The 16952-nt window shown below is 37.6% G+C and overlaps 1 protein-coding gene across 1 annotated transcript in view; it reads right to left on the reverse strand.

Annotated features, from left to right (window-relative positions):
* The window catches only part of plppr1 (phospholipid phosphatase related 1), an 82897-nt gene extending 66195 nt beyond the window's left edge, over positions 1 to 16702 (reverse strand). Inside the window, exon 1 of the mRNA XM_079862141.1 lies at positions 16478 to 16702. The gene's annotated coding sequence lies outside the window, so the exon portion shown is untranslated. The remainder of the gene's footprint in view (positions 1 to 16477) is intronic.
* Between the last annotated feature and the right edge of the window lie 250 nt (positions 16703 to 16952).

The raw sequence follows: 16952 nt of genomic DNA on the forward strand, positions 1-16952 counted from the left end.
GATTTCTGTGGCGAAATAACACAGTATTGTTTTGCTTTGAGCAATTCCAATGTTACAGTTACAGTGAGTGTACCTGCAGTGATAGCGTTACATGTACCAATAAGAACATTTGGACAATATATTAAAGCTGATAAATAATGTATTATTTTCCTTCAGCTGAGACACTTCAGATGCACACTGTTCGCCATGATGGATTTGATTTGCTTGAAATATGACTGGAATCACTTCAAAAAGGAAAATACAGTAAAGTGCAACATGTGTTGTCAAATAGGCTGCATAAAATTATAATGAGAATATTATAATTGTGTGCTTGGGATATGGCTTTTAATGGTGAGAGTTTTGTTTTTGTAATCAGGCTCTCAAAAATGTTATAAAATTTGGATTTAGATTTATAGGCCAATATATCGGTTATTGGCTTTCAAATGTAAAGAAGTATCGGTTATCTGTATCAGTGCATCCCTACTAATTACCAATATACTGAAGCTTTTCTGCATATAATCCTACACAACAGCAGGTAGGCTATAAAATGAGATATTTTCTCGCAGAGATTTTACCTACAACTCCAAAAAAAATTGACCAAAGTCAGATCGTATGATTCGAGTTTCAGAGCGTATTCTTCATTCTACAGCAAGACTCACTGACAGCAAGAACGTCCTACAAATCATATATTCAAACAATATGTCGCCCGAGCAAGTAAGTACTGTAGGATTTTTTGACTGGTGCTACATGAATAGATTTCACAATACCTGGATTTTGAGAGCTTGTCAAAAAGGCCTTCTGAAATGTAAGGTATGAGCAGAGCAGAATCCCAAGGATTTCTATGAATCCGGACAGCAACTGCTTTGCAAGTCCTATCAAAACACAGTTGACTGGACTTGAAAGAAGATCTATGATGGCCACTTAAAATCAAAAACACACCTTCAGGAAAAGCTAAACCCTAATAGTCCATCTTCACAAAGTGCAAGCACATTGTCAGAAGTAAGGCTTGAAGTCTTACTACATTGCCAACTAGTTAGATGTTGTCTCTTGATATATCTCTGATTGATGCAAAACAGCTGCATTCATCAAACTGTTCCTTAAAGGGATAGTTCACCCAAAAATGAAAATTAGCCCATGATTTACTCACCCTGAAGCCATCCTAGGTGTACATTCTTCTTTCAGACAAAAACAATCAGAGTTATATTATGCCGTCTTAGCGGCCCCTGGTTTAATAACAAATGATCGTTGCGACGAAAGCAAATCAATCAAAACTAGCTTTAGATGGAAAATAACTTAACTCTGCTGTAAAGCCAGAACAATCTCTGTTACCTTAAATTATACGCTTATCTCTGTAAAGCTGCTTTGAAACAATCTACATTGTTAAAAGCGCTATATAAATGAAGATGACTTGATATTAAAAAATGCCCTGGCTCTTCCAAGCTTTATAATGGGAGTGAATGGGTGTATGTCTTTGGAAGTCCATCAAAGTGCAACTATCCATGATAAAAGTGCTCCACATGGCTCTGGGGGTTAATAAAGGCCTTCTGAAGTGAAGCGATGCGTTTGTCTAAGAAAAATATCCATATTTAAAACTTTATCAACTAAAATAACTAGCCGTGTGGATGCACTTTTATCATGGATATCTATCCATCTATCTATCATAATTACTGTATCCCTTTAAGTTTTATCCAAAAATTTTCCATGTCTTACTTTTACTTTGAAGCTCTGCTGTGCTATGTGGGACTTTATTTGTCAAAAAAGAACAATGCAATGTTTTGTTTTGAAATATGCTGTGAAGCTCTTAATCACTTTATTTAATAAATAACACAAAATAAAAAAAAATGATGCAGCATTATTGTATTTATATTAGGGATGCACCGATATGAACATTTTGGCTGATACAGATAACCGATAATCATTTATATTTGAAAGCCGATAACCGATATATTGGCTGATAAATCTAAATCCAAATTTTATATAATTTTTGAATGCCTGATTACAAAAACAAAACTCTCACCATTAAAATCCATGTCCCAAGCACACAATTATAATGTTCTCATTATAATTTTATGCAGCCTATTTGACAGCACATGTTGCACTTAACTGTATTTTCCTTTTTGAAGTGATTACAGTCATATTTCAAGCCATTCAAAAGCATTATGGCGAACAGTGCGCATCTGAAGTGTCTCAGCTAAAGGAAATAATACATTATTTAGCGGCTTTAAAAAAATCTGCCAAATGTTCTTATTGGGCCGATAATGATAACCTTAAAAATGAACATATATTGGCCGATACCGATACTGAGGCCGATATATTGTGCATCCTTAATTTATATTATACCATGGTCTGGGTGAATACACGATTCTGATTGGCTGCAGGGTGTCCATTAAAAAGTGATAATGTACACCTAGGAAAGGCGTCCCGTCAATTTGCCTGATGACAGTTCTAAATGATTGCGCTGGCTCAAACTCACTGATCAACTGCTGCGGTCGGGTCGCTGTGGCCACGTTGCTTGGCAACGCCTGTATACGGGAGATATTAAATAGTGCGCTCGACTTAATAAATAAAAACCCTCACGATTTTTACTCTAAAACACATTAAAGTATTATTAATTGATTAAATATTTCTTTCTTTCGTAAGTGACCATGGTATAAGCGGGATAATGCCCTTCGAGGTGTCCATTAACAGAAATGAATGGACTTAGCGGAAGCAACCGTCCCACGCCTCCGCGTCGTCCATTAATTTCTGTTAATGGACACCTCGTCGGGCATTATCCCTTACTTAATTAACTGCTTTTTTCATCCTTTTCTAAATGCAAAAAAAAAAAAAAAACTGAAAACATAGAATTTGTTTAAAAAAAGAAGAAAAAAGAAAAAGAAAAAAAGAAAAGTAAAAAATTTGCGGGAACAAATTTATACGTAACAGATTTTTAGGAGCATAGGCTTAAAAACCAAATGAATTGTGACCCAATGCTGTGTTTAGGGGAAAAAAATACTAACTATTAAAATACTAATCGAAAACAGTAAGCCAAAAGAGTGGTATGTTCAAAAACATAGTATTCGAAAAACAGTAGGCAAAAACTTCCACTGAGATTGTGAAGTGTGCATTTGATGGACACTGTACTATCCCATGAGGCCACAGGAGGGGCTTTGTGAATGGCAGTGAAGTGACGCAACTGATGGTACTGTAGGTCACAGGATAAGGAGAACATGGTGGATGTAGTACATATGTTAGTCTTTTGTCTCAAGTCTAGAACCACTTTTGTCAATATGCTGCAGGTTCGTTTTTGAATAACTAATTTCATACATTTTATAGATATTTATTCATTAGACCCAAAGTGTCTAAAGGCAATTTTTTTTTCAACTTAAGTGTAGCTCAGATTTCCATCTGTGGTCATTTGGTCCTCTTCACTTGCACACATTACTATTGTATGTGTATGAAGGATTTGCACTTGCCTGTGCCAAACTTGTTGCAATGATGCTATTGTAGGGTATTGTGGGTGGATGTTAGAGCATTGCTAGGTTGTTGTTTACCGGCCCAAGTCGAAAGAGTCCACCCACAAGTCTCTATCGCTTGGGGTCCTTCCTTCAGACCAAGTATATTAGTTTTTCTGCTTTATCATCCATAATTCCAACTGCTTAGCATTCGAATTAGCATCAGAACCCCTCTCTTCAACAAGCCACACAATTTGAGCCATCACTCATGTATAGGCCGTTTCTAGGCATAGGCGAACTAGGCAGTCGCTAATGGCATCATGAGCTGGAGGTGGTGCCTATAAGTTCCTCAATACTCACGTTAACACATTAAAGTGGACCTATTATGCAAAATTCTCTTTTACATGTTTGAACATAAATGTGTGTCTGTAGTGCGTGTAGCCGTGTACACAACCATCCTATAATGATAAAAATCCACCCACTCCTCTTTTTTTAATCCACATAAATCATAAGAAGCGTCTCAGAACAAGTCGTTTGCAGATTATAGTTTTTGTGATGTCACACATGCTTAGGCCACGCCCACCACTGCTGACAGACTCCGCCCTATTAGCACAGACCCCGCCCTCAGTGAGCTGAACACAGTCCATGTTTATCTCCTCGCCAGAGCATTTAACAGCAGCATTCACCGAAGAAATATATTCTTATTAAAGCTACTAAAGTTATTCAGTCAAGAGCAGTGAGTGATTTTCTGTTTTTCTTTTGTTGTTTGATTCATATTAACAGCATATATAGCAGTAGATACTGTATATTACGCTGCTTTCACTTTAATACACAGATCCAATATACACATGCGATTTCTTAACATTCGCAAACATAACCGCCTGTGTTTATGTGAACTTTGTGTGTTTTTGGCATATCCTTGTGTGTATTTGACAGTTTATGCGCAATAAGACATGAAAGAGAACTTAATTTAATACTCACGGGATGCTCCATCTGACATCCAGCTCTCTGTGCGGACTTTAAAACGCATGCAGATAATAAACTTTCATGATGATGAAGAACTGCAATGTCAAGGGAGTGTGACCGCGATAGAGACGATAATCAAAACCAAACATGTTTTATTTTTTGGCAGAGTATGCGAGGCACGAGCTGTACAGGCTCCGCCCTCTTCTGGAAAGTGGGGTGGGGAGCAGCAGCTCATTTGCATTTAAAGATACATGCGCGAAAACAGCATGTTTTTCCTTCCACTCAAAAATGGGCATTTACAACAGGGTAGAGTAAACTATCTGTGGGGTATTTTGAGCTGAAACTTCAAAGACACATTCTGGGGACACCTGAGAGTTATATTACATCTTGTAAAAAGGGGTATGCCCCTTTTAACATAACAACACAGCATTTTACAAACACACACACAAAAAGAAATCACCCCATGTTAAGTACATTTAAAGTATTAGTAAGAATCGAAATGTCAGTAATACAAACATCTTTCTCATATGAAACATTTTAAATAATCATATTATCCTAATCAATTGCATCACTTGTCATCTTAGCGGTATTATATCCCATAAATTTAACTCCAAAAAAAACTGTAAAATATACTGGGGATGCCATTAAAGCCTTGGTTTCATTCACAGAATTATACGTTTACTAAACTCATATCTGTATAATGAAAAAGGCATTTATGTTATATTTGTGTAACTTTAAATTAATTTATTGTCATAAGTAATGTTAAGTAATATTAATAAACAATTTAATATATGCTGAGACATGAGCTAATTTAAGTGTTTTAATAAAGCATTTTATTGGAGAAATATTAGGCTACCGTTGCACTATTGAAAGTGAAAAAACTTTGAACTTGCCAAGAAATTGCTTATGATCTGCTGTTGATGTAATATGACAATGTTTACTTTATGGCATTTGTATTGTAATATATAGCAGATGATTGCAAGAGTGCACTGCATATTATTTTTATTTATTTTTTTAAAAAAAGAGAAGCCAGCAATAGTAAAGCATAGACATTTCGGGTCAAGTTTATTCCGGGTTTGTTTATAATTAAAAGTCATGCATTATGCATAAAGATTTTTTTCTCCTGGTTATTAAACTATATCGGGCATTTAATTCAAAGTAAACTGTAGCTTCTGTTTGGGCTGAGACTAAGAACATCATTTAAAGGTATAGTGGAGGATTTTCCCGAATTTTAGAAAAGAACCGCCCTCTCCACTTTTTTTCCACCTAGTTCTCCTCGTGCACGCTCTGTTTACAAGTTGCTGTCGGCATGGCTCATACAAGCCTACTTTCCAAAAGAAGATTTGCACTTTTTCCACTATGTCAGACTCGCCACCGTCACGTTTGGTGGCACAATTATGTTGCAAATTATAAACTAACTCAAAAACATTCATGCAAGACAAAATGTCAAATGCCCTTCCGTGTTATATTTACTTATTATACTGATCGATTGAGTGAGGACTCAAGACATGATCTGCAATGGAGAAGTAGCTTGTTGCATTTGTGTAATAAATACTATGGTGAACACACTGGAATTATCAAAAATGAACACACAAGGTTTTAGAACATTTCAGCGTGATACCTTTTACCATTTGGTCATAAGGCTACTTTAGACAAATTGAGATGTTTACCGTGTCTGCGCGGTGCGTGACTTGTGCCAGGGCTAGAATCGCTAATCATAGCTTACATTAACTTTTACTAGCAGTGATTTTAAATGGATTTCTCCAAATAGCATGCCAAACTTTACCTGTCGAGTAGAAACTTCGCGACTGAGGCATCAGTGGGAAGCCTAACCTGTGCTTTTAGCGCACGCCAGCGTGTGAAATATTATCCCAAAAACACTCTGGTCTTGTTTCTTTCTTCAGAGGCCTTTCTCTTCTTGTCATACAACTCGTAGACACTTTTTCTTTTGCGACCCTCAGACGTTTTGAAAAAACCCGGTGAGAACGGCGAGCTTCAATGAATGGCTGAAACCGTAGCTCACCACACATATAAAACTACCTAGGGACGAGCACGTACGATGGCCTTACGTAAACATATCACCAGAATGATTGACAACTAGGAGGACCAATAGTCTTGATGATCCACCCGGAAAAAGAAAATCCTCCACTATACCTTTAACACATTATTCAAGGCCTTTCTCTTCTTGTCATACAACTCGTAGACACTTTTTCTTTTGCGACCCTCAGACGTTTTGAAAAAACCCGGTGAGAACGGCGAGCTTCAATGAATGGCTGAAACCGTAGCTCACCACACATATAAAACTACCTAGGGACGAGCACGTACGATGGCCTTACGTAAACATATCACCAGAATGATTGACAACTAGGAGGACCAATAGTCTTGATGATCCACCCGGAAAAAGAAAATCCTCCACTATACCTTTAACACATTATTCAATATAAAGATTTTACTAGTATCGGCAAGATAGTGTGTGTGTGTGTGTGTGTGTGTGTGTGTGTGTGTGTGTGTGTGTGTGTGTGTGTGTGTGTGTGTGTGTGTGTGTGTGTGTGTGTGTGTGTGTGTGTGTGTGTGTGTGTGTAAGTATTTTAAATCCTAGTGTACTTTTTGTATTCTAATACATTGTCATTATGCCCCTTAAATTATTTTAATGTGCTCGCCCTGTATTATTATCACCAATGCAATAACTGAACATATGAACAATATTAATAGTAATGCTTGCCTTAGCAAACACCCCTACTTATACTTAAAAGAGGCTTGATCTCCTTTGATTATGTGCTCAAAAAAAGACAAAAATAGCTAGCTTGTTTTATTTCATCCTTTAGAAAAAGCAAAATGAGATGCCTCATGCATAAATACCGTATAAGACAAACTAGCTGTTTGCAAGACATCTGCATGAATGTGTAGGAAATCCTCCAGAACTATGTTGATGTCAGATAATGTCCTCTGGCTGTGTCCATCCCAGCCAACACAGCATCTGTCCAGCTCATGTGTACTGTATCTGAGCCTGTGATCCAAGCACTGTCCCGAGGGACAAACTGTGACATTTCTCCAGCACAACGTCTCTCTGACTGCCATCAGTGTAATGTGATACCAGTCAGAAGCCACTAATGGACTGGGGGTTCATGAGGCCCAGCTCAGATAAATGATGAAGCACCAACTGGTAGACACAGACTGCAAAACATAGAAAGCTGCCTCCTGTCCACAGCTGAACTGAGCGCTCTTCATAGGCACAAACTCTTTAGAAAAACTCAATTAGTGCTCCTCATGTGCGTTAGATGCTATTGATTTCAACAAAGATACAAGTGTTAGCATGTTGCTAAGTTAACGGCTTGATACTCTAAGCTTAAAGTCGGCATTAAATGGAAATTCCTCCATTTTCTAAATGCATCTTAGGCCGCATTTACATTATATGGTTCAAGTGACCCAATTCTGATTTTTCCTCCCATATGGCACAGATGGGATATGACCCACGAACGTGTGAGCAAGAAAAAAAGCACATGAATTCTGATATTCTCAGAATGGTTTCAGGCCTCATTCATATGAGGAAATAAATATGATATGAATCAGATATGTGCCTTTTTGTCTGCCATGTAAGCAGACAGATCAGATATCCCTGTCAATGCGAGTCGTATAATACATTGAAAAAGCGATAGTGGCGAATGACGTCAACTCTTTAGTGTTGTCAAAAGTACTATACCTACTTTGGTACAAGTCGGTACTGAAATATAAAAAAATGTGACGATACCAGGATTTCCCTCTAGCATTTTGAGTGCTGTTGAATGAATTCATAAACATCTCTGACTGGCCATCGTCTTCACGCGCTCAACATATGTCTCTGATTGGCCATCGTCTTCACGCGCTCAACATCTCTGTCTCTGATTGGCCATCGTCTTCACGCGCTCAACATCTCTGTCTCTGATTGGCCATCGTGTTCACACACTCAACATCTCTGTCTCTGATTGGCCATCATCTCCAAGCGCTCAACATCTCTGTCTCTGATTGGCCATCGTCTTCACGCGCTCAACATCTCTGTCTCTGATTGGCCATCGTGTTCACACACTCAACATCTCTGTCTCTGATTGGCCATCATCTCCAAGCGCTCAACATATGTCTCTGACTGGCCATTGTCTTCACGCGCTCAACATCTCTGTCTCTGATTGGCCATCGTCTTCACACGCTCAACATCTCTGTCTCTGATTGGCCATCGTCTTCACGCGCACAACATCTCTGTCTCTGATTGGCCATCATCTTCAAGCGCTCAACATATGTCTCTGACTGGCCATTGTCTTCACGCGCTCAACATCTCTGTCTCTGATTGGCCATCGTCTTCACACGCTCAACATCTCTGTCTCTGATTGGCCATCGTCTTCACGCGCAAAACATATGTCTCTGATTGGCCATCGTGTTCACGCGCTCAACATCTCTGTCTCTGATTAGCTACAATGACTACCTTGGGTTGTTTTACTGGTATAAGGCATCCAACACGTATACGCAATGTGTTATAAGAATTGCAGGTACCAAATACAATGCTTTACAAAACAACAACAAAAACTGTTAAATCATAATTTTATACTTAGTTACAATAATACACAAGAGAGAAGAACAGAGGTAACCTATAAAATTAAATAGTTTTTAAAGTCTTTATAGCTATTGGAAAAAAGCTATTTCGTAGTTCTTGTTTTAACCAGAAAAAAATTATAACCACATTTTATAATGAGTTGACGGTCTCTTTAAAATTGCACTTTATTGCTTTGCTTTGAATGGATGTGTCCAGAGAAGTGTCAAGATGCACCCTGTCTAGCAACTCACAGGTATCGCACACCAGACGCGTCACATTCAGTTCAAGACCGCAGTCCACATCTAATCACAAAACATGCAAAAGTTCATTTCAAGAAGTGGCGTCGATAAGCTCTGTGTTTGAGACAGAACAAACGGAAAGAAAAAGCACAATCTATATTATTATCTCTCTATATGAAGCATAACTTCATTCATTAAGACACAGAACAACAAGTTTTGCTAAAAGATGCACAATAAACAATCTTCATTGGTTCGGATGTTTTGTTAATGGCATTTATTCCAGCAAAATAAAGGCTGATAACTTGTGATTTGTGATTAAGAAGATTGAGTGAATGTAGATAATAGTTCTGTGGATAAAGGGCCCCTTAAAGCTACACTGTGTAACTTTCTTAGTTGATTCTTAGCAAAAAACACTTAGTTATTTCAAAAATATATGTGCTCAATGTATATTTACTTCTTTCAAGTAATAAAGTATTCTCTTAAGTTTATAATCTGCCATTGAAAGTACATACGGGTAAGGGGTTCGAATGCCGGTCGCCATGTTGCCCCTCCATCTTGAAACTACATTAGCCAAAGAGGGACATGCCTGTAAATTCAAGCTTCGCCTTTTGCGTTTTTCACTCAGTGACACCGTGACGAATGCGAGGGGGAGATTACTCGCGAGCTCGCGAGTGCCGGCAGATTTGAAAGATAGTGTGGTGTGTGTGTGTGTGTGTGTGTGTGTGTGCGTGTGTGCGTGCGTGCGTGCGTGCGTGCGTACTCACATTTGAAAGAGAGAATTAAAACGTCAACTCGACAGGCAAATCAGCAAGACCATAGTCAATATTGGAGTAACTTTTCCCAGATGGAAAGAGCTCATGAGGAGAAAAGATTTTAAAACGGACGCCGAGGTTGCCTGCTTTCTTCTCGACAGGTAATTCAGCCTGTTGTAATTCATTTGTGTAAATTCGAAGTTTTATAGTTGCTTGTCTAACCATAGCATGGTTGTGCATAACGCCAGAACGAGCTCTAGTATAGCCTAACTTCATTCTCGCGTCAATGGTGAAAAAGTATTGTTTACCTTGTAACATAAATCTGTGCTGCGACGGATCACAGGTAATGAATAGTTTTAAAGGCGCAATTTTTTAAGCTATATAAAAAAAGGACACTGTAAATTTTAGTTATTTTTAATTGCTTTTACTTTGTACACATTGTAACATTAGCCTAATCTGATTATGCTGGGATAGCCGATTCCAAGGGTGACGTTTACCTCCTGACATCTGTCCTGTAGTTTTATTCATTTTAGACGTATTGTTTATTATTGTCATGGACGAAGTGATAACTGGAAGCCATGTTAATCTTGGAATAATACGGCCACCGTAGGAGTTAAAACGCTCTCGGAATTGAGAGGAACAGAAACAAATTTTCACTGGGTAGTCATATACAATTTCACCGCTAGATGGGGGTAAAAATCACACAGTGTAGCTTTAAGAGCCCAAAGGCCTCTGATCTGGCCCTGGATATGGGTCACTTTTAAAAGAAGAAGATTACAGCTGGTCATCAAAAAAAAAAAAAAAAAAAAAAAAATCAGAGATTCAACAAACGGATTTGGGCATCAAGACCTGCAGTGTAAATGCAGCCTTAAGGATATTTTCACGAGTTCACATGTTAATGAAATCTGATGTAAAATTATAATGCGTATTTGGCTTGCTGTCCGGGGGGAGGGCTCCGAGCTCGGAATTCGGCCCGACCCCAGAGTACTCCCCCCTATGAATGTATAGATCATAGGTAGCTATCTATGAGTAGACCCAGCCGAATGTGAGGTGATGGGGTGGTGGCGGGATGCTGAGAAATTTGTCATGAGACAGGAGGTAAGGGAAGGCTTTATTTATCCTGGCTTCTTCTTGTGCTGATTGGATGATTACCTGAACATGCTCCTCCCGAACTTTGTTACATAAAACGTCATATAGTGAACGATTCATCCATCATATTGTTTTTTTGACCCCGTAATGTTTAATCAAAATGTCATAACTGTAACTTCTGGTGAAACGACAGACTTCTCTCTGGTGACTTAAGCTGGACTTCTCCGATCATTTCGTCCACAAAAACTCCGCCCCTTTCTCACAGCAAGCTCGCATTCAGCAATCTGCATCCAACCAATCAACAACCAAGCCCCCTCCCTACTTTTTTTTTTCTTCTGATAATCCGTTTCACTTGGATGTTGCATGTTCACATAGAATACAAATAATTGTATTCAATTGTATCATTGAACTATTTTATCAATATTTTTCAGAATGGAATAAATTCTAATGAACATTTCTCGTTCATACGCAAACCCACCCCGCAGCCGATTTCATTGGTCAACTCAATCAAGTCAACCGACAAAAAAAATTCAGACTTTAAAAAAAAAAAATAGATATACACCATCTGTATAAAGTCTTTGACTCAGTTCATTTTATAGTAACTGAAAGGGGTTTGAGCTGGTTCTTGTAAAGAATGAGCCAAAAGTGTGAACACACAAGTTTTTCATTAAAACATTTTTCATTAAAATTTCACTGAAATTTATTTTGTGGATAATTCTATCCAAATATTATTCAAGTCATCTGGTGAAAATTCCAGTATTTTCATATTGAAATATAGCTACAGAAAAACAAAATATCGCAACATCATTATAAACTTTTTTTTTTTTAAATGGCATGCAGCCCTACTAGGTATATAGAAATTTGGTCAAGAGACGCTAATGCTAATGCTGTAAGCAACACCCTAGTGACCATTATGAACCACACAGAACACCTAATAACCACCCACAACTCCCTAGAAAGCTTTGAATGGGAAACGCCACTCACATTTTCAGGAGAAAACATAACAAGCTGGTGTTAGCATGTAGCCTACATGGAGCAGCGCTCTGACATACTGTATATTAACTGTGACACTAAATTATGTTTTTAACTCTGAAGGGTTAAGTATTCATCTAACCCGTTTTAAAAACGCCAGCACAGAAATGAGCAAATGAAGCGCAGTCAAGCAGAGTTCAGTTTAAATGTGTTCTCTGGAACTAAAACATAAATCCAAAGCGTCTCGCGTGGATAATTCTCTCTTCAAACACTTCAAGAGCTCTGCGCTATATCCTTTTTCCAATCCACCAGCAATTAACAGACGGAGAAAATCCATTACTTGCACACAGGAAAGTCCGCAGTTGTTCTACGGGGAAACCGTGATTCTCCTTCGACTGCATTTCGACTGCTGGGTAATTAAAATCTTGACTGAGGCGTTTCCGATTAGAGAATTAACCACAGCACTTGGACAGAGTTTCAGAAAGAAACTTCAGAAGAATGAAAAGGGTCACAGCGGATCTCAGTATTCTTCATCTTCCCGTTCTCTCCATTCCAGCCGACTTCACATCTGACGGATATCTGACCTGGCACAGTTCTTAGCAGTTTCAATTAAACTGTGCTTTTACAACTAAACAATCAAGTAGATGTCTATATATTCATGTTGCTCATACCCTGCCAGGACACTTTCCAAATGAAAATCTACAAATAAGCCCTTGTCAAACACAATGTGCTCAAACACAGCACGCGTCTCAGTCTCACAGATGTTTCCACTGAAGTTAGCATTCATCATGTGTGGCGCTTCACATTTGCTGAACCGTCAGATCTTCAGGAAAGAGGTTTAGGCATTCCCAATATTTTCTGTTCTTTTTGACTGAACAAATGGCATGATATTTGCTGCATTTTTGTGCTGTTCTACAGTGTCCACGCAATAGTCTATATACAGTCCAGATAATATACACACAATATCGGTCAAAAGTGCGGCCAGGTTTTTTTTTTTTTTTTTTTTGTCCTTTTATTCAGCAAGGATGCATTATATTGATTAAACGTGACAGAAAATACATTTTGTATGATTAATATTTTAAATAATGCTGATCTTTTGAACTTTCTAATCAAAGAATCCTGGAAAAATTGTCCACAGAAATATGAAGAGCACAACTTATTGATTATAAGAAATGTTTCTCGAGCATCAAATCATCATATTAGAATGATTTCTGAAAGATCATGTGACACTGAAGACTGGAGTAATGATGATGAAAATTCAGCTTTGATTAAAAGTTATTAAAAATTGTAATATTTCACAATATTACCATTTTTCCTCTATTTTTGATCAAATAAATACAGGCTTGGTGAGCAGAAGAGATTTCTTTCAAAAACATTTATTACATTTATGAATTTTGTGACTTTTTCCATTTTTGAATTCCCAGGTTTTTTCTACGGCTCTGGAAACCCTACACCAGCCTTTTGATAGATGGAAAAACACTCTACCATTACATCTAATGAACTTATAAATTAGATACAATTACTTGGACAATAGTTCTGTAGTTGTTTGAAAGTGGTGACTATATACGTTCAATCACATCATAAATTAAATTTCTGAAACATCAGACAAGAAAACATTCTTCTATTGTTCAACAAACGTTTGTCCCGACTCAAACTCCCACCATCGGATGAGCCAAAATTGAACATGTCAGGATGCTCAAACAAACAGAGCAATGTTTGGAATCACACACAGCAGCTTTAACTGCCTCTCGGGGGAAAAAATGCAGATAAATACCAATATAAATCATATTTGTAAGCTCTCTTATCACAGAAAATTGTGACATTTCTTCACAACTGCCATGAATAATCCAGGAGCAGGAACTATCTCCTCTTTGATAGCGCAGGCAGTCTGAATCCGTCTATCAGCCATGTGTTCTCCGCACATGTACAGATGTTACTAAATGAATCCCTCTGTAGGCTTTTCCTTGTCCTAGACAGGCTATGCTCATCAACATTTGTCCAGGAATTCCTATCAACCAATCAGATTTTAGGGTTAGGGTTGGCGATGTGGCTTCAACAACATTATCATTTCCCTGTGATTTGAGAGAATTGAAGGAATCAATGACAGAAGATGTCCTACTTAGCAAAAATCACACTGGACTTTTTGCTCCAAAAAGCTCAAAAACATTTAGTATATGAGCGGTAAATAAATAAATATTAAATATAATTAAATACGGCTGTACGCACTGTGATTCCGATTCTGCTTATCGATTCCCAGTTTCAATTCCAATATCGAAAAAAATAAAAATAAATCTAACATTTAGATAACCAAACATATTTGTTTCCTAGTCTTTTTGCAAAACAACACTGCAGCTGAATACCATGAACAAAAAAATCAACAGCCTAAAGAACAACCAACCAATAAACTAGACTATTATACATTTCAAACATTATTAAAAGGCAAGTAAACAGTCAGTATACAATAAGAACAAACAGGCTAAGCAAATTAAATTAAAGATATCACAAATAAATACAACTGAACAAAGTTCAGAAATTGAAATCAAATGTGAAATAACACTGCATAGTTTTCTTTTTACAAATAAAATAGACGAATGCCTTTTAAAGTTACAAAAGTTACAAATGTAAAAGTTAAGTTAAACATACTAGAGTAAACTAATTTGACCTAAACCAATAGGATAATAATTTAATTTCTTCCTAAACTTTTGATAAATCTTCTCTCTGTCCATACATCAGATGAAATCCTGAAGGCACCCATGTACAGTAAGTACAAATAGTAGTAAAATCTTACCATGTCACAAAAAAGTCAAACAAATTTGGTTGAATAACCAACACTGAAAAAAGATGTTTGCTGCTTGTTCAAATTGCTCAGTTAAAATGAGCTAAAGCAACTAAATTGCTATACATTTTGTCCTTACTTTATTTAATTGTGTTCAATCCACTTAAATATATGTAAAATTTAAGTTTACTTAATCTGTTTGTGTTGGGATTACATGAATGATTTTTGTTGCATTAACTGAAACTGGGTGGTGCTTGTTAGTTCCCAGCTTGCTTTGAATATGGCTGAATCAAGAGAGAGTAAATGTTGAAATGAAGTGTTATTTTATGTGTTTTTGAGCAAGATGAGAAAAAGGGAAGACCTGTATTAATGTTCAATTATGTTGGAATTATTAGAACCATTTAAATTACACTGAAGAGCATTTGCGTATGCTGTGGACTGATACTGCTAGTTTCTTAACTGCTTTGCTGAAGGAGCATTTATTGATTAGCATTTAAGATGCTAATGTGCTATTTCTAGCTAATAGTTTGTCAACTACTGTAGCTAATACAGTCTTATATATTTAGTTGTGTGACGCTAAAATATATATGAAATCAAATGCCTGAAATCCTGAATCATGTCAGGGAGACATAAATTTAACTTTGAGACTACTTAATTGGGTCACTTAAAATAACTTAATTCCATGATGTTGAAGTTACATTAACAAATTATGTTTGTTTAACTTATTCATGTAGGACCGATGCACAAGATTAATTTTGTAAAAAAAATTCAGTGAACTGAGACTTGCCCAAACTGAATTCAAAAACACCCATATTTTACCAATCCAATAAACACACCTTATTTGTATCAATTTACTAATCCAGTATTAGGTAGTGAGATTAAAGCTGACTCAAATCCACACAAAATACATGTAATCACTTTTAATGTCATGCATTTTCAAGTTCCATACCCCTAATTTGGGGAACCACAGCAACCAGAGACCATCCTTTAAACATGCAATGCAATGTGTTGCCCACTAATGTGAGGGTTCCCCCATCATGTGACCACTTCATGTCTTCAGAATATACTACAGTCCTGCATTCTGTTCTTTGCATGCAGTAAAATTTTGCAGGAGACCCTGAATCAATACACAAGTCACTAAATTATGCTGTTCTGTCCAAAATGTGTATCTGATTGAATGCATTTTCCGATGAGCTTATGTGGAGCCATCTGTGGCCAGCATTACTGACACCCCAGATGACAAACCAGATAAACCATGTCAAATGCATCTAAACATCAAATACAATGCGCGTTGTAAGTCTTCCTATCACTTATTTCGCACAAAATCTTTGAAACTTCCCTAGTAGAGCATTTTAAACGCGAATTCTACATAGCTGATGCATCATGCCATGAGGACAAGTGTCAATCATCATCATGAAGATGAAGCTGAAGAACGTATGAGAAGATCACTTGTTTCCAGCATGTAGCTTCCACAAGGTGTCCGAACAACCCAAGTTCTACATGATTTACTATTACACACCATTACCGCATTTTTATTCGTATTTATTTTGGATATCCAAATAAAAGGAGGTTTAAGAAATCTCGCCGTTTCCTTGCCAACAAATGTAAAACGGACACAAAATATCAGTGGACGCACGAGACAATAGCAGGTCGCAACAACTACCACATGCTTCATCATTTCACCCCTCCGACCTCCTCAAACAACTTACCGTGCGATGGGTGTATATTATTCCCCAATTAATCCATCAGTGTTCATTTGCCATAGATTCGGAAAACGGATATTCCATTATCTGTGTTTTCTGCCGCGTTTCTGCGAAGCTGGGTTTGGTGTTTGATTGGAGATCAGTGATTAGAGGCGATCGTGAATGCTCAAGGAGTTCACACACACACACACACACACACGCACACACACATATATATACATACACACACACACAGAGAGAGAGAGACGCTGAGAATAGTGGGAGGCGGGGCCGCCCGGGAGCCCGAATGTGCCAGTCCTGCCTCATGAATATTTATGACGCAACGCGACGCTCGTCCAGTAGGGTTATCGGCGTGATGTAAATAATACTCAGAAGCCTAGCAGTAGCAGTAGCAGTTGTAGAAAATGGAAATTCTGGGTGGGAATTCGATTCATTTAAAATTGAATCGGTACGTTCGGACGGTTTTAGTGAACTGGCTCAA

This window comes from Squalius cephalus (assembly GCF_949319135.1).
Source record: "Squalius cephalus genome assembly, chromosome: 24".
NCBI classification, from domain to species: Eukaryota; Metazoa; Chordata; class Actinopteri; order Cypriniformes; family Leuciscidae; genus Squalius; species Squalius cephalus.